The sequence below is a fragment of the Mus musculus genome, chromosome X, assembly GCF_000001635.26.
Source record: "Mus musculus strain C57BL/6J chromosome X, GRCm38.p6 C57BL/6J".
NCBI lineage: Eukaryota > Metazoa > Chordata > Mammalia > Rodentia > Muridae > Mus > Mus musculus.
This window is the reverse complement of record NC_000086.7, coordinates 115,442,574-115,462,062: the sequence shown is the minus strand read 5'-3', so window position 1 is coordinate 115,462,062 and position 19,489 is coordinate 115,442,574. Positions and strand designations below refer to the sequence as shown.

The window sequence follows — 19,489 nt, the reverse complement described above, 5'->3', positions numbered from 1 at the left end:
CATACTGCCCCTGAAAAGGACATGAATTAGATTCCCAGTAACCACACTGTGCAGCTCATCACTTCTTGTAACTTCAGCTCCAAGAAGTATGGTTCTCATTTTTGGACTCCACAAGTCCCTTCAGTAACATGTGCTCTAACTACACACCCATGTACATACACATATGTACATAATAATAATAAAATAAATCATAAATATAAAAAGTACTAAGTTTTATAGGCATAAGAAGAACATCAAGTTTTACTGCATTGCCTCCTCTGCCACTGGCAGAATGGGGCAATAGAGGAGGGTACCACTCTCTTGCCCACCCTACCTAATGACAGATGAGAGGTTTGAATCAGCTGAAAGGTTAGCCTGACCTGAGGGTGTGGGTGCCAGAGAGCTGGGCCTGCCCCTTGCCACTGAAGTACTTAGGTAAGCTACATAGAGCAGTGCTGGCAAGCTGGCCCCCGTGACACAGGAACACACAAGAACTAGCAGGCTGACCAAATTAGATATCTTTCAGGCTCAGATCCTGGGCTTTTAGTTGTTCCAGCCCATCATCTACCACATCTATGAAATGCTAGAATACTTGAAGGGGCTGGTCCTACAGTTCCAAAGTTGCAGGACCTTCATAACACAGGGGAATGATAGAATATCTGACAGGATTCTCAGTGAGGATCCAGTATTGATAGTGTAGCAGAAGCTAGTGCCCCAGGATCTGAACAATGAATCATTGCAACTAACATTTACTTGGAGAAAAGGGTAAACTCTTTTAAACAAAGATCTACTGCAGTTTCCACAGCAAGATAGGAATGATTCTTTTTCTCGTCTTTTCTTTTCTTTTTTCTTTTGTGAAGGAGGTTTCAAGAACAGAGGGCAGATACAAAGGGATGGGGAGATGAGTGGGATTGGAGTACATGTGGAATTCACAAAGAATTAATAAAAAGTTTTAAAAGGATAGTTTTGAAAATTATGGAAAACAAGTTGGTTACCAAGAATAACCACAAAAAAATCTTAAAGAAAACTGCTTAGTGTGGTAGAAAAGAGAGAGAGAGAGAGAGAGAGAGAGAGAGAGAGAGAGAGAGAGAGAAAGAGAAAGAGAAAGAAAAAAAGAAAGAAAGAAAGAAAGAAAGAAAGAAAGAAAGAAAGAAAGAAAGAAAGAAAGAAAGAAAGAAAGAAATTTATTGCTGTGACAAATAGTCTGCTGAGGACTTATATATTACCCCAACAAAATAATAATAAATCATTTTTAAAATTTCAGTGGTGTCCTATCCAAGTACTAACCAAGTCCAAGCCTGCTTAGCTTGCAATATCAGGTGTTATCAGGATGTTATGGCCTAGCCTGGCTTGTTCTGAAAGGCTCTACCCACTAGCTGACTGAGACAGATGCAGACAGCCAAGCATGGGAAGGGGATAGGGGATCCCTAAGAAAGATTTATGCCAAGGATTGTAGGAACTGAATGGAATGGCAATGCCACAAAAGACCCTGGGAGCTCCTAGACTGAGGCTTCTGGCACATATGTAGCAGAGGTCTTTTTTGTCTGGTCTCAGTGAGAGAGGATATACCTAATCCTATAGAGACTTGATACCCCACCAGAGACAGCCAAATCATTGGGGTTCACAGTCCAGCTATTTTATCCTAATTGGTGAGATTCAGATCACAGTGAGATACCTTTTTTCATAAAATTAGATAGACAACTCCTGAGTAATGAATACTGAGTTTAGGTTCAAGCCTACTTTTGTGATGTGAATAGGAATGCCACCTCCCCCATAGACTCGTGTGTTTGAATGCTTGGCCATAAGGAGTGGCAATATTTGGATATGTGGCCTTGTTGGAGTAGGTGTGACTTTATTGCAGGAGATTTTTCACTAGGGAGTAGTCTTTGAGACCTCAGAAGCTCAAGCCAGGCCCAGTGTGCCATTTTCTTCCTGATGCCTTCAGACTCAGATGTAGAACTTTCAGTTATTTCTCCAATGCTTTGTCTGCCTGCACTCCACCATGCTCCCCACCATGATAATAATGGACTAAACATCTGATACTGAAACCCAGCTTCAATTAAATTATTTTCTCTATAAATGTTGTTAAAGTCTTAGGTTCTCTTCACAGCAATAAAAACTGTAACTAGGCTCCACCCTGTTTCAGAGACAGCAGCATCTTCTTGTGCCAGCCTCGTCCCGTAGACAAAATGGTGAAGGTCGGTGTGAATGGATTTGGCCATATTGGGCGCCTGGTCACCAGAGCTGCTGCCTGCTCTCCGCATGGCAAAGTGGAGATTGTTGCCATCAACGACCCCTTCATTGACCTCAACTACATGGTCTACATGTTCCAGTATGACTCCACCCACGGCAAATTCAATGGCACAGTCAAGGCCGAGAATGGGAAGCTTGTCATCAACGGGAAGCCCATCACCATCTTCCAGGAGCGAGACCCCGCTAATATCAAATGGGGTGATGCCAGTGCTGAGTATATCGTGGAGTCTACTGGTGTCTTCACTACCATGGAGAAGGCCGGGGCACACTTGAAGGGTGGAGCCAAAAGGGTCATTATCTCCACCCCTTCTGCCAATGCCCCCATGTTTGTGATGGGTGTGAGAAATATGACAACTCACTCAAGATTGTCAGCAATGCATCCTGCACCACCAACTGCTTAACTCCCCTGGCCAAGGTCATCCATGACAACTTTGGCATTGTGAAAGGGCTCATGACCACGGTCCATGCCTTCACTGCCACCCAGAAGTCTGTGGATGGCCCCTCTGGAAAGCTGTGGCGTGATGGTCATGGGGCTGCCCAGAACATCATCCCTGCATCCACTGGTGCTGCCAAGGCTGTGGGCAAGGTCATCCCAGAGCTGAACGGGAAGCTCACTGGCATGGCCTTCTGTGTTCCTACCCCCAATGTGTCCATCATGGATCTGACTTGCCGCCTGGAGAAACCTGCCAAGTATGATGACATCAAGAATGTGGTAAAGCAGGCATCTAAGGGCCCACTGAAGGGCATCCTGGGCTACACTGAGGACCAGGTTGTCTCCTGCGACTTCAACAGCAACTCCCACTCTTCCACCTTCGATGCCAGGGTTGGCATTGCTCTCAATGACAACTTTGTCAAGCTCATTTCCTGGTATGACAATGAATATGGCTACAGCAACAGGGTGGTGGACCTCATGGCCTACATGTCCTCCAAGGAGTAAGAAACCCTGGACCACCCACCCCAGCAAGGACACTGAGAGCAAGAGAGAGGCCCTCGGTTGCTGAGGAGTCCCTGTCCCAACTCAGCCCCCAACACTGAACATCTCCCTCACAATTTCCATCCCAGATCCCCATAATAACAGGAGGGGCCTAGGGAGCCCTCCCTACTCTCTTGAATACCATCAATAAAGTTCCGCTGCACCCCCCCCCCAAAAAAAAAGAAACTGTAACTAGGATACCTTCAAACACTTGCAAACTCATGTATGTATCTGGATTCACACAGGCATGTACACATACACACACATGAACAGATACATACTATATACACATACACAACATAAAATGGCATAATAGAGGGGAATAGGAATTATCTTTTCACTACATTTCAGAAAGAGTTGATTTTTTCTGCAATATAGTCCCTGTGCAAAACAGCAAACTTTGGGCATGTATCTTAGAATATATGGGTGAATTAATTCTACTCAACTTTCCTTTTTATGTTTATATTGTCAATGTCTTGCTATCTTGCTTGGTGGTAAGTTAAAGTAAATCAAAATAAAATTAGCTGAGTTACTATTCTTTCTGTTCTTCAGAACTAAACCAATTTTTAAAAAAATAGACTAACTCAACTCAAATGTTAGCTCTTAGTATTGGTTCATGTCCACAAAGAGCATAAAATTATAGGCTTATTGAGTTCAAAAGCTTCTGCAATATATGCTTTCATCATTTGAAACCAATTGAAATAGAGTATATAATAACAGAAGATACAAAATTATTAAAGCAAGTCTACAGACACTTTGATTCTCTTCCTAATGAAAGGCAGAGTCTATGATACATAGAGAGTAATTTAGCTTTTCTCTTACCTGTAGTCTCATATTTGGAACTCTGATCTAACATCTAAGAAGTCTCAATGCTGTGCAGCTTTCAAGCTATGTGGAAACACAAGCTAAAGGGACATATGTACAGGCTCCAATGAACAATCCTAGCCTAGTTTTGAGAGAACAGTCAAGATAGACAGCTAACAATGGAAAAAGGATGCCTTGAAAAATCTAGCTGAATGATATTACAATAAGCACAACTTCAAATTGACATTTCTATCAAATTCAGGATAATTACCTCATGAAAATGGTCTATCCAATAACTTGCTAATTTATTTATGTGGAAAGTTATGAAAAGAATAAAATGTTTGGTATGAGCATAAGATTCCTTGCTATTTGTTCTGTAACCATAACAGTAGAAAATTAGCTAAGAGCCCGGGAGGGCTTTGCCTGAGCATCTACGGGAGACATCTTGGATCCCAGACTCCACAGAGACTACTCTGCACAGGTGAGAGTGTGGACTACAGAAGCTAACAGCTTCTGGGACAGTCGGGAGCCACAGGACATCTGAGGTAGCCCCCTTTTCGGGCCCCAGACATTCGGGCACATTCCCTGCCAGAGGATAGGTGTCCGACCAGCCCTGGAGATTTTGCCTGAGCATCTGCAGGAGACATCTTGGCTCCCGGACTCCACTGAGACAAGTCTGCACAGGTGAGAGTGTGGACTACAGAAGCTAACAGCTTTTGGGACAGGTCCTGTTTCGGGCCTTCATCTTCTGCCAGGAGGCAAGTCTGAACACGAGATATCTGTGCACCTTCCCTGAAAGAGGAGAGCCTGCCTACAGAGAGTGCTCTGACCACTGAAACTCAGGAGAGAGCTAGTCTCCCAGGTCTGCTGGTAGAGAATAACAGAATCACGAGAGGAACAAGCTGTAACCTTATACAACTATAACAACTGACTCCAGAGTTTACCAGATGGTGAAAGGCAGACTTAAGAATCTTACTAACAAAAACCAAGATGACTCACAATCATCAGAACCCAGTACTCCCACCTCAACCAGTCCAGGGCACCCCAACACACCTGAAAACCTAGACCCAGATTAAAAGGCATATCTCATGATGATGGTAGAAGACACCAAGAAGGTCCTTAATAACTCATTTAAAGAAATACAGGAGAACACAGCAAAGGAGTTGCAAGTCCTTATAGAAAAACAGAAAAAAACATATCCAAACAGAAGATGGAAATGAGCAAAACCATACTAGACCTAAAAAAAAGAAGTAGACACAATAAAGAAAACCCAAAGTGAGGCAACGCTGGAGATAGAAACCCTAGGAAAGAAAACTGGAACAATAGATGCCAGCATCAGCAACAAAATACAAGAGATCGAAGAGAGAATCTCACATGCAGAAGATGCCATAGAAAACATCAACACAACAATCAAAGAAAATACAAAATGCAAAAAGATCCTAACTCAAAACATCCAGGAAACCCAGGACACAATGAGAAGACCAAACCTACAGATAATAGAAGTAGATGAGAACGAAGATTTTCAACTCAAAGGGCCAGCAAATATCTTCAACAAAATTATAGAAGAAAACTTCCAAAACCTAAAGAAAGACATGCCCATAAACATACAAGAAGCCTATAGAACTACAATAGACTGGATCAGGAAAGAAATTCCTCCCGACACATAATAATCAAAACAACAAATGCACTAAATAAAGATAGAATATTAAAAGCAGTAAGGGAAAAGGGTCAAGTAACATATAAAGGCAAGCCTATCAGAATTACACAACATTTTTCACCAGAGACTATGAAAGCCAGAAGATCCTGGATAGATGTTATACAGACACTAAGAGAACACAAATGCCAGCCCAGGCTACTATATCCATCCAAACTTTCAATTACTAGAGATGGAGAAACCAAAGTATTCCATGATGGAACCAAATTCACACATTATCTTTCCAAGAATCCAGCCCTTCAAAGGATAATAACAGAAAAAATCCAATACAAGGACAGAAAGCATGTCCTAGAAAAAGAAAAAAAAAAAGAAAAAGAAAAAAGAAAGAAAGTAATCCTTCAACTAACCTAAAAGAAGACAGCCACAAGAACAGAATGCCAACTTTAGGAACAAAAATAATAGGAAGTAACAATTACTTTTCCTTAATATCTCTTAATATCAATGGACTCAACTCCCCAATATAAAGACATAGACTAACAGACTGGCTACACAAACAGAACCCAACATTCTGCTGCTTACAGGAAATCCATCTCAGGGAAAAAGACAGATACTACCTCAGAATGAAAGACTGGAAAACAATTTTCCAAGCAAATTGTCTGAAGAAACAAGCTGGAGTAGCCATTCTAATATCTAATAAAATCGTCTTCCAACCAAAATTCATCAAAAAAGACAAGGAGGGACACTTCATACTCATCAAAGGTAAAATCCTCCAAGAGGAACTCTCAATTCTGAATATCTATGCTCCAAAAACAAGGGTAGCCACATTCATTAAGGAAACTTTAGTAAAGCTCAAAGAGCACATTGCACCTCACACAATAATAGTTGGAAACTTCAACACAACACTTTCACCAATGGACAGATCATAGAAACAGAAATTAAACAGGGACACAGTGAAACTAACAGAACTTATGAAACAAATGGATCTAACAGATATATACAGAACATTTTATCGTAAAACAAAAAGATATACCTTCTTCTCAGCACATTATGGTACCTTCTCCAAAATTGACTACATAATTGGTCACAAAACAAGCCTCAACATATACAAAAATATTGAAATTGCCCCATGCATCCTATCAGATCACCATGGATTAAGGCTGATCTTCAATAACAAAATAAATAATAGAAAGCCAACATTCACGTGGAAACTGAAAAACACTCTTCTCAAAGATACCTTGGTCAAGGAAGGAATAAAGAAAGAAATTAAGGACTTTTTAGAGTTTAATGAAAATGAAGCCACAACATACCAAATCTTATGTGAAACAATGAAATCATTTCTAAGAGGAAAACTCATAGCCCTGAGTGCCTCCAAAAGGAAACTAGAGAGAGCACACACTAGCAGCTTGATAACATGCCTAAAATCTCTAGAACAAAAAGAAGCAAATTCACCCAAGAGGAGTAGACAGCAGGAAATAATCAAACTCAGGGGTGAAATCAACCAAGTAGAAACAAGAAGAACTATTCAAAGAATTAACCAAACGAGGAGCTGGTTCTTTGAGAAAATCAAGAAGATAGATAAACCCTCAGCCAGACTCACTAGAGGGCACAAGGGAAGCATCCTAATTAACAAAATCAGAAATGAACAAGGAGATAAAACAACAGATCCTGAAGAAATCCAAAACACCATCAGATCCTTCTACAAAAGGCTATACTCAATAAAACTGGAGAACCTGAATGAAATGGAAGAGTTTCTAGACAGATACCAGGTAACAATGTTAAATCAAGATCAGGTTAATGATCTAAACAGTCCTATATCCCCTAAAGAAATAGAAGCAGTCATTAATATTCTCCAAACTAAAAAAAAGCCCAGGACCAGATGGGTTTAGTGCAGAGTTCTATCAGACCTTCAAAGAAGATCTAATCCCAGTTCTTCACAAACTATTCCACAAAATAGAAACAGAAGGTACACTACCCAACGCATTCTATGAAGCCACAATTACTCTGATACCTAAACCACAAAAAGACCCAACAAAGATAGAGAACTTCAGACCAATTTCCCTTATGAATAATGATGCAAAAATACTCAATAAAGTTCTTACTAAGTGATCCAAGAACACATCAAAACAATCATCAATCCTGACCAAGTAGGTTTCATCCCGAAGATGCAGGGAAAATTCAATATTAGGAAATCCATCAATGAAATCCAGTATATAAACAAACTCAAAGACAAAAACCACATGATCATCTCCTTAGATGCAGAGAAAGCATTTGACAAAATCCAACACCCATTCATGATAAAAGTCTTGGAAATATCAAGAAATCAAGGCCTATACCTAAATATGATAAAAACAATCTACAGCAAACCCGTAGCCAACATCAAAGTAAATGGTGAGAAGCTGGAAGCAATCCCACTAAATCATGAACTAGACAAGGCTGCCCACTTTCTCCCTACCTATTCAACATTGTAATTGAAGTCCTAGGCAGAAAAATTCGACATCAAAAGGAGATTAAGGGGATAAAAATTCGAAAAGATGAAGTCAAAATATCATGTTTTGCAGATGATATGATAGTATATATAAGTGACCCTAAAAATTCCACCAAAGAACTCCTAAGCCTGATAAACAGCTTCAATGAAGTAATTGGATATAAAATTAACTCAAACAAGTCAATGGTCTTTCTCTACACAAAGGATAAGCAGGCTGAGAAAGAAATTAGGGAAACAACACCCTTCTCAGGATTCACAAATAATATAAAATACCTTGGTGTGACTCTAACTAAGGAAGGGAAAGATCTGTATGAGAAAAACTTCAAGTTTCTGAAGAAAGAAATAAAAGAAGATCTCAGAAGATGGAAAGATCTCCTATGCTCATGGATTGGCAGGATCAATATTGTAAAAATGGCTATCTTGCCAAAAGCAATCTACAGATTCAATGAAATCCCCATCAAAATTCCAACTCAATTCTTCAATGAATTAGAAAGGGCAATCTGCAAATTGATCTGGAATAACAAAAAAACCTAGGATAGCAAAAACTCTTCTCAAGGATAAAAGAACCTCTGGAGGAATCACCATGCCTGACCTAAATCTGTAATACAGAGCAATTGTGATAAAAACTGCATGGTACTGGTATAGCAAAAGACAAGTAGAACAATGGAATAGAATTGAAGACTCAAAAAAGAACCCACACTCCTATGGTCACTTGATTTTTTGACAAGGGAGCAAAAACCATCCAATGGAAAAGAGACAGCATTTTCAAAAAATGGTGCTGGCACAACTGGTGGTTATCATGTAGAAGAATGTGAATTGATCCATTCCTATATCCTTCTACTAAGGTCAAATCTAAGTGGATTATGGAACTCCACATAAAACCAGAGACACTGAAACTTATAGAGGAGAAGGTAAAGAAAAGCCTCGAACATATGGGTACAGGGGGAAAATTCCTGAATACAACAGCAATGGCTTGTGCTATAAGATCGAGAATTAACAAATGGGACCTCATAAAATTGAAAAGCTTCTGCAAGGCAAAAGACACCATCAATAAGACAAAAAGGCCACCAACAGATTGGGAAAGGATCTTTACCTATCCTAAATCAAATAGGGGACTAAAATCCAATATATATATATATATATATATATATAAAGAACTAAATAAGGTGGACTCCAGAAAATCAAATAACCCCATTAAAATGGGGCTCAGAGCTAAACAAAGAATTCTCATCTGAGGAATACTGAATGGGTGAGAAGCACCTGAAAAAATGTTCAACATCCTTAATCATCAGGGAAATGCAAATCAAAACAACCCAGAGATTCCACCTCACACCAGTCAGAATGGCTAAGATCAAAATTTCAGGTGACAGCAGATGCTGGCGAGGATGTGGAGAAAGAGGAACACTCCTCCATTGTTGGTGGGATTGCAAACTTTTACAACCACTCTGGAAATCAGTCTGGCGGTTCCTCAGAAAATTGGACATAGTACTAAGGAAAGATCCCGCAATACCTCTCCTAGGCATATATCCAGAAGATGTTCCAACTGGTAAGAAGGACACATGCTCCACTATATTCATAGCAGCCTTATTTATAATAGCCAGAAGCTGGGAAGAACCCAGATGCCCCTCAACAGAGGAATGGACACAGAAAATGTGGAACATTTACACAATGGAGTACTACTCAGCAATTAAAAAGAATGAATTTATGAAATTCCTAGGCAAATGGATGGACCTGAAGGGCATCATCCTGAGGGAGGTAACCCAATCACAAAAGAACTTACACAATATGTACTCACTGATAAGTGGATATTAGCCCAGAACCTTTGAGCACCCAAGATATAAGACATAATTTGCTAAACATATGAAACTCAAGAAGAACAAAGACCTAAGTGTGGACATTTTGCCCCTTCTTAGAATTGGGAACAAAACACCCATGGAAGGAGTTACAGAGACAAAGTTTGGAGCTGAGACAAAAGGATCGGCCATCTAGAGACTGCCATATCCAGGGATCCATCCCATAATCAGCCTCCAAACACTGACACCATTGCATACACTAGCAAGATTTTGCTGAAAGGACCTAGATATAGCTGTCTCTTGTGAGACTATGCCGGGGCCTAGCAAACACAGAAGTGGATGCTCATAGTCAGCTACTGGATGGATCATAGGGCCCCCAATGGAGGAGCTAGAGAAAGTAACCAAGGAGCTAAAGGGATCTGCAACCCTATATGTGGTACAACAATATGAACTACCCTGTACCCCCCAGAGCTCGTGGCTCTATCTGTATATGTATCTGAAGCTGGCCTAGTTGGCCATCAGTGAAAAAAGAGGCTCATTGGTCGTGCAAATTTTATCTGCCTCAGTACAGGGGAATGCCAGGGCCAAGAAGTGGGAGTGGTTGGGTGGGGGAGTGGGTGGGGGACAGTGTGGGGGACTTTTGGGATAGCATTGGAAATGTAAATGAAGTAAAAACCTAATAAAAAAACAAAATAAAAAACATTTACAAAAAGAAAAGAATACCTCTCAAGTTCTTACTAGTCACTATTTCAGTAATTCACTGTCTTATAGTCCACAAGACACTGGCCAGAATACACGTGTTAGTAATGCTTTGGGCAAGGAGGTAAGATGATATTGACCTTGCTCTGGATCAAACTTTAGGAATCTGATGCCATGGGAACATTTTGGGACATACTTTGAAAAGGAGTCATGGTTTACCCTGAGAAGAGGAATCCATTTGTCCTACTCAGTTTGTGTGTCTGCTGTAGGAATGAAAATCTCCATGGTAGAGAACAAGATTTGGGCAATTTCCCCATCACAGAATAACCCCTGATGGACTACCCTTCCACAGAAATAAGTCCACATTTGGACAGTGACACACATCAATATAGACAAAAGCAGGCCATGATGTTGATCTCCTATTTCTACCCTGAGGCCTTTCCAGTACCATGTGCAAGAATGCACATGAACTTTCACATACTAGAACCAGGTTATGACACTAAGTCAGCTCAGGATAAGAGAGACACTGGGAGGGTACAAGACACACATCTCCTAGAAGTTAAAGACAGAGCAAATGAACTCAAGTGCAAGGTAAGGGGTTGAGGTATCCTGTGTAGAACAAGGTCCCAGACCAACCCACACCCTTTCTTAGTTCATTGCTTAGCATGTAGCGTGGTCCATTATCCCCACATCTACACTCACAGTGCATATGTCCTATTGCCTTCTCTTGTCCCCTCCCTTTACATAGTCATCTTTCTATTTCATGTCTTATATGGAAATCCATCCTTAATCATAGGTGCACAAAAAAAATAGCTAAGAAAAAAAGATATGGAAAATGTTTGTCTTTCTATACTGCTGCATTCTTCAGGGTAATGTGAATAGTATAGAAAGAAATATGCCTTCACAGAGAAAGAGATCTTTATTTCCCTTTCCTCTACTGGCTGGAAGAAGTATGTCTAAAAAAGATGGATTCATACCAAAACTAAAAGTGTATCTTAGACAATGGTGCTCAAACTCATAAACTGATTGGATCATAAATTTGTTGCATTCTTAGCTAATCCAAAATGTTATATTCATAATAGTTTATGATATGCTCAGTTATATGTTTGGCAAAGATTAAGAAAAACATGAGATGAATTATTTCTCAAGTAGCTTTCTATCATCTTTTCAAGTATGTGACATAAGTAAATGTCAATGAACACAATTTACTACCAACAAAGTTGCATGTGCTACTGACCAACATGGTTTCTTATTCACTCTACTCTATAACAACCATCATTTTGCTGTACCTCATGTAATTCAAGGACTCTGTATTAGCTTTTAAGTTTAATCTAAATTTCTCAGTATATCACATGAGCTCTGTTCTGTAAATGCCCTATCTCATGAATGAACTTCACTTATATTACCAACATAATATACTGTTTGCTTGCTTATGGGCCTATCTTTACTAAAATAATGATGTCAATTAGAATTTTCATCAAATTAGCCAAGCAAAAGTTTTTAAACTTTTTTACAATAGTCATTCTTGAAATAAAATATGTCAGAATCTATCTTCACACAATTGACATTCTTTTTAAGGATATGCACAATTACTTAAAAATAACAATGAGTTCTAACAGGCTATAAAGAAGAGGGATAAAGTGATTTGAAATTAGGAACCTAGAAAGACATCTCAAAAAAATGGAATTTAAGCAATGATAAAAAATGACAAGTCATTCATGCTACGATTCAAGGAAAGAACATTTTGGTTAGAAGGAATAAGAAACTTTACTTTCAATATAGAATTGTGTTGTTGCTTTTAAGTCATAGCAAAGTCAAGAAACAACAAAAAATCTGTTTTGGCTGTAATATACATGGGCTACAAGATGAAATTGAAGAGTGAGGGGTGAAATTATATATGTTATTGCAGAAATTTGAAATTTCACCTAAATCATTTTAGAGGTCATTGGGAACTCTTTTTGAGGGTAGAATAAGTGTAATTTGCACTTTCCTAACTTCACTGCATAATATAGGGGGTATGCTATGCTACTGTAAGACTGAAACTGGGTGTAAGATTGTTGTTTGCTTTTTTTGTGGCACAAGCTAAGGATATATTACTTTATTTGCTGAATGAGCAAACAAATGAGTATGTAATTGAGAACATTAACAAATAAAGAACAAATGAATGAAGAAAGGAGAAAAACCAAAAAAAAAATGAACTAAAAGAAATACAAATAATGGATGAACTTATTTACTGACCACAATAAGAATTATAAATGATCCATAGTCCCTCTAGACTTGTTTATATTTATTATTCTTAACAGTTCAAAAGCATTTAAAAAATCCTACTTTTTTGTTATGGCCTTATCTACTGCTTTAGTAACAGGGTGATTCTAATAAGTCAGCTGTAATAGGAACAGTTCCTTGTGACTGTGATGATTAAGACCATAATAATTCATTATCCCATTCAAATGCTTATTTATTAAAAATTGCATAATGAAATGTCTTGTAATAATTGAAAAGGAAGGAAGGCCTTTTAAAACAACTTAAAGTATTGCTTATGTGCAAGCTTAATTATTACTCCTGGTTCAGGAGATTCATGAATATTTTCATAAAATTTCTCAGTTGTTAAAAGCACTGGCTGCTCTTATAAAAGATCAGCACTTGATTCACACCACTCCTATGGTGGCTCGCAATCATCTGTAATGCCAGTCTCAGAGGACATGATACATACATTTGTGTGTGTTTGTGTATATGTACATATGTATATATGTATGTACATGCAAAATACCCATACATGTAATTGTCTATGGTAGCATGAACATCATGGAAATAACTGAACACTTTTCATTGGATTTAAGTCCTGTTTACCAAGATATAACCTATATTAGGCAAAATAATTGGGTCAAAGAATTTCTGAGAAGCAGGTCATAGGCTCTAGGATAGAACCTACTACTATTATAGTGCTAAGTGGATATAATATTAAACTGATTCCCAATGTCTCATTATTATATCCATAGATTGATATAATATTAAACTGATTCCCAATGTCTCATTATTATATCCATAGATTGATGCATATCTCAACTGCCATTATATATACAAGATGGCAATTAGAATGGAATCCTACAGCTTGTAAAGGTGCAGAGATTAAGACACTGTAGAATACTCAGCCTAAATTAGGACATTTGCATCACACCTTGTCTGTCCAAGGCTGAAGACTGATTGCATAATCAGAACAGAAGGAAGAGTTCAAGAGCTAGAGGCAATAGATGACTATAAGGAAACTGTATTCCAAACAAGTAGAGAAAGGGTACATGTTCACAGTGGTTATGACAGCATACATAGAACCTGTGCAAACTCAAATCATAATACCCCACCATGGGTAGGCATAAAGTCTTACTCGTGGCTGAGAAGCTATAGGAATACATGCTGGAAATCAGTTTTCTTTATGAATTTAACCCATGGTAAAAGTAAAATGTTTCAGTGTATGGACACACATTCAGAGGTAGCCCAATTAGGACTTGAAGGTCTTTTTTTTTTTTTTTTTTAAGAGTATGTATTATTGCATGGGCTGGGAAAGAGAAATGGACTTAGGCTGAGCTAGGGAGCAGGCAAATATGTTTAAAACGCATTTTAAAATTTCTTAAAGACCCAATAAATCAAAGGGGGAAGAGGGGGGAATTCTGACTGCCCATCTCACTTCAACATCTTACTTTCTCCAGGCTGACATCCTCCTTAATCAGAGTTTAAATTTTTCTAGTACTAAACAGTTGGGAAAGATAATTGTTTCAGATAAATCTCTGCATATATACAGAAAAAGAAATGGTAGTTTGCCATTCATGTCTTTTCAACCTCTAGTCCTGTCTGCCATAGAAGGAAATGTAGATATCAATTGTAGCATTCAATAACATTTTACCATCTTGGAGAGTATGGTGGTTTGAATGAAAATGGCTCACACTGGTTCCTAGGGATTGACACTTTTGAAGGAATTCAAAGTGGTGCCCTTGTTTAAGTAAGTATGGATATGTTAGAGGACGTTGGCTTTGAGCTTTCAAAAGCTGAAGCCAGGCCACTCAGTAGCACTCTCTTTTCCAGTTGCCTGAGAGTCCAGATAAAGAACTCTAAGCTACTTATACAGGTATAAGTTTGCCTGTGTGCTGTCATGCTCTCCTGCCATGATGAAAATGGAATAAATTTCTGTAACTATCAGCAAGCCCCAATTAAAAACTTTGCTTTATAACAGATGCAGCAACCATGGTGCATCTTCATAGCAATAGCATACCGACTAAAACTAAAAACAAAGTAGCTCCCATCCCAAAACTCACTGATGCCTTGGTCTTGCTGTAAAAAACTTCAGAACAGCAAAACAAAACAAAACAAAACAAAATAAAACAAAACAAATAAACAAACAAAAAACAACAAAAAAAGAACCATACTGTTGTTGATATGTTACACAGAAAATATTGTGTTTTAGCAGAACAGAGTAAGATGAGAGACATTATCATTTGAGTAAATTAAGGCAAAAGCCTCTGGTATTCAAGTTGATTTGGAAATAGTACCTCAATATTGTTGAAATGACATTATAGTATCAACTCATGGATTCTGAATTACCAAGGAAAACATCTTACCACAAAAGAAGACTAGCAGGCTTTACCTTAATTAATAATGTTATAATATTTATATCATTAATGAAGATAAAATGCAATGTATATGTTTCTGGTATGAATATGTTAAGACTATATGACTCTGTTATCCTTGCCAAAAACAACTAATGAAATCTGAAAAGAGTTTTCTCCCAAGTAAACTAAGGCCACCAGGATCACCCAGCAAGCTACTTTACCCCATAATTTATCTTACCAGACCAAAACAGTAATTTCTTTGTGCATGATAATAACAGTTCATATAACTGGGAAGATTAACACTGTGGCTATCAAATTGATATTCAATTAGTGATGAATGCATGATGATTATTGTACATACTTGTTACATACACTGATAAGCCAAACATTGAATAAAGTATAACCACTTTTAAATATATGAGTTACACAAACATGCATTTTATTTAATGATCTACTTTATCAATTTTTGAAGTAGGGTTTTATGATGAAGCCTCCGTTGGTATGGTGGATTAAATATGCTTGACCCAGGGAATGGCACTATTAGGAGGCATTGCCTTGTTGGGGAAGATGTGGTCTTGTTGGAGGAAGTATGTCACTGTGGAGGTAGGCTGTGAGACTGTTCTCCTCACTGTCTGGAAGACTATCTGTTCCTGGCTTCCTTAGAATAAAGATGTAGCACTCTCAGTTCTTCCTGTACTATGCTTGCCTAGATACTACCATGCTCCTGCCTTGATGGTAATAGACTGAACTTCTGAACCTGTAAGCGAGCCCCAATTAAATATTGTCCTTTATATTAGTTCTTGCTCGTGGTGTCTCTTCATAGCAGTAAACCCTTAAAACAGATGGCATTTAAATATCCTTCCTACTGCCCCTGCTCTTACATGCATGGATTACCAGCGTGTATCAGCCAAGTGGTTTGAACAAATGTTTCCTGTATAATATTTATTTTTTGTTTATAATAAAACTCTAAAATACAATGCAGGAGAAAGAACGCTGTAAATATAGACCATTTTACTCGTGGCTGGTAATACTATAGAGGAGAACATCCTACTGTCCCTTCAATAAACTAGTTTAATTTCTAACTACATTGCAAATATTTATGCATAATATTTGCATAAATAATTGTAGTTCTCATCCCTCACCAAGAAATTTTCTCTTGGCAGCAGATGGAAACAATCATATAAAAAAGTCACCACTGATCAAAATATTGATTGTGAGGTGTCCAGTCTCGATTAAGTGCATCTACAATCTAACTTCTTCACTTAAAGTTCAGAAAATATCAAAGAAGACAGGGTAGAAGGATTTTATATCCCATAGGACCATGACAAAACCTCCTTTGTAAGACTGAGAAGCTATACCTAGGTAATTTCAACATTATGCTTGTCCAAACATGACCTGAAAATGACATCAATTGACATACCAAAGTGGACAGGAGAATTTATACAAGAATTCACCCTAAAAGAAGAGTTGTAGATAATTAATGGCTGCTGAGAATCTGACTTCTCCAGGGACAAGCTCACTGATGAGCTAGTCAATTCCAATTCCAAGATGTCAACACTAAACACATATGCACAATGTATTTGTTCATTTATGTTTGTGTATAGCACTGATAACTAAGGAGGTTTTGGATTTGGGAAGGAATCGAAGAGACATAAGAGAAATTAAAGGGAATAGAGAGAGAAGAAAAATACTACTTACATAAGAAGTCATCAATATATATTTTTAATGGTGGCATCATATTCACTAATGAAACTGTATTTGGAATTGTCAATTCTGTAAAAGCTTTCTCACTCAACAATAATCGCACCAAAACCACTTCTCTAGGAAGAACTCCAAAATGTGTACCAACATCCAACAAAAGGTAAGGCTCTGAAATTTCATATTAAGGATTCAGGGAAAACGAGCAGCAACTAACTAACAATCTCTGAATCAAATCAAGAATTATTATTTGAAAACATTTTTAATTACATGTTTATTGGAACACATGGGGTATGACTGTGTCACAGTGGTAGGTAAAAGGATAATTCTGAGGAGCCAATTTGTTCTTTCTAATTAGTGTTTCCTAAAAATCAAACTCATGTCCGCATGCTTGGTGGCCAGCACCTTACCCACTGAGAAATCTCACCTGTTCAAATCTAAGAATTCTTGTAGCTAGATATCTATAGCTGCCCTGAATTATTTCATTATAAAAGATTGTTTGGTTATTGTTATATTTGATCCCCGAAGTGACTCCCAAACTATGATAATAAATTCCATTGGGTTTGGAACTGTAGATAAATCAACTCCCTGTTACTTGCTATCAAAAATATATTGATAATGATGGTGGTGGCAGTGATGATGATGATGATGATATGCCCATAGTTTAGAATTAGGGTAAAGCACTGAATTTCCTGCCTAAAAATAAATTCAAAGGATGGTTGAATGATATTTCAATGCTTTCTTTTGCATCAAATGAGGATTTGTCAATTTACTAATTTGCCTGTATTTTGTTTTGTTTTGTTTTTGCCTTAGGCTTGAAATTTCTGTTTGTGGTCTTCAATGTTTACCCATTAATGTAAGCCAGTAAAATACTTGTAAACAAATATTAAGGCTTTCCTGGTTTTGAAAAAAAGAACTTTGCACCTAGGAAAAATACCATCCTTCATATAAATTGTTTTTAAAATTTGGCGTCTGGCTCCCACTCTCACAGCTATTGCAGTATATTGAGCTCTATAGAGACAGCGCCAGGGCAAGCAAGACCTGAACGGTTACTGGGCAACTCTGTGCCGCGAGGAGGTTAATCAACTAAACATGGGCAAAGGAGATCCTAAGAAGCCTAGAGGCAAAATGTTCTCATATGTATTCTTTGTGCAAACCTGCCAGGAGGAGCACAAGAAAAAGCACCCGGATGCTTCTGTCAACTTCTTAGAGTTCTCCAAGAAGTGCTCAGAGAGGTGGAAGACCATGTCAGCTAAAGAAAAGAGGAAATTTGAAGACATGGCAAAGTCTGACAAGGCTCATTATGAAAGAAAAATGAAAACCTACATCCTGCCCCCCAAAGGGGAGACCAAAAAGAAGTTCAAGGACCCCATTGCACCCAAAAGGCCTCCTTCAGCCTTCTTCTTGTTATGTTCTTAGTGCCACCCCAAAATCAAAGGTGACCATCCTGGCTTATCCATTGGTGATGTTGCAAAGAAACTAGAAGAGATGTGGAACAACACTGCTGTGGATGACAAGCAGCCCTATGAGAAGAAAACTGCCAAGTTGGAGAAGTAGAAGGATATTGCTGCCTACAGAGCTAAAGGAAAACCTGATGCAGCGAAAAAGGTGGGTGTGGTCAAGGCTGAAAAGAGCAAGAAAAAGAAGGAAAAGGAAGATGAAGAGGATGAGGAAGAAGAGGGAGAAGAGGAAGACAAAGATGAAGAAGGTGATGATGATGAATAAGTTCATTCTAGTGCAGTTTTTTTTTCCTGGTCTATAAAGCATTTAACCCCCCTGTACACAACTTGCTCCTTTTAAAGAAAAAAAAAATTGAAATGTAAGGCTGTGTAAGATTTGTTTTTAAACTGTACAGTGTCTTTTTTTTTTTTTTTTTTTTTTTTTTGTAGTTAACACACTACCGAATGTGTCTTTAGATAGCCCTGTCCTGGTAGTATCTTCAATAGCCACTATACAGTCTGGGGGTTGTAAATTGGCATGAAAATTTAAAGCAGGTTCTTCTTGGTGCACAGCACAAATTAGTTATATATGGGGACAGTAGTTTGTTTTTTGTTTTTGTTTTTTGTTTTTATCTTTTAGTTTTGTTTTTGGTGTTTTGTTTTGTTTTGTTTTCATCTTCAGTTGTCTCTGATGCAGCTTATACGAAGATAATTGTTCTGTTAACTGAATACCACTCTATAGTTGCAAAAAAAAAATATGTGGCTCTTTTGTTAACATTCTGAATGCTTCTAAGTAAATACAATTTTTTTTACTTAAAAAAAGACCCTGATTATGTGCTTGCTAATTATTTTTCTGCTTCAGACATCAGCTCCAGTTTAATCTTTAGTGATAACATATGTCTCTATTTACATTTTGATGCCCTCCCATCTGTGTGTATAGGTGTGACAGAAAAGACTAATGCTGAGCCTCCATTGCATGCAGTGCACATACAAAGACAGGGTGTTGAATTCTTGTCTGTTGTTACTTGCTCTTGAATCTGTATGTAAATTTCTTTTTTAGTCAAAAACTGTGACAAAAAAGTAGAATATTTCTTTTCAGTCATACTTCAAA

At 38.1% G+C, this 19,489-nt stretch overlaps 2 pseudogenes; both read left to right on the top strand.

Annotated features, from left to right (window-relative positions):
- Positions 2,151 to 3,371, top strand: Gm5944 (predicted gene 5944; annotated as a pseudogene).
- On the top strand, positions 17,908 to 18,861 carry Gm6461 (predicted gene 6461; annotated as a pseudogene).
- Positions 18,862 to 19,489: the final 628 nt, after the last annotated feature.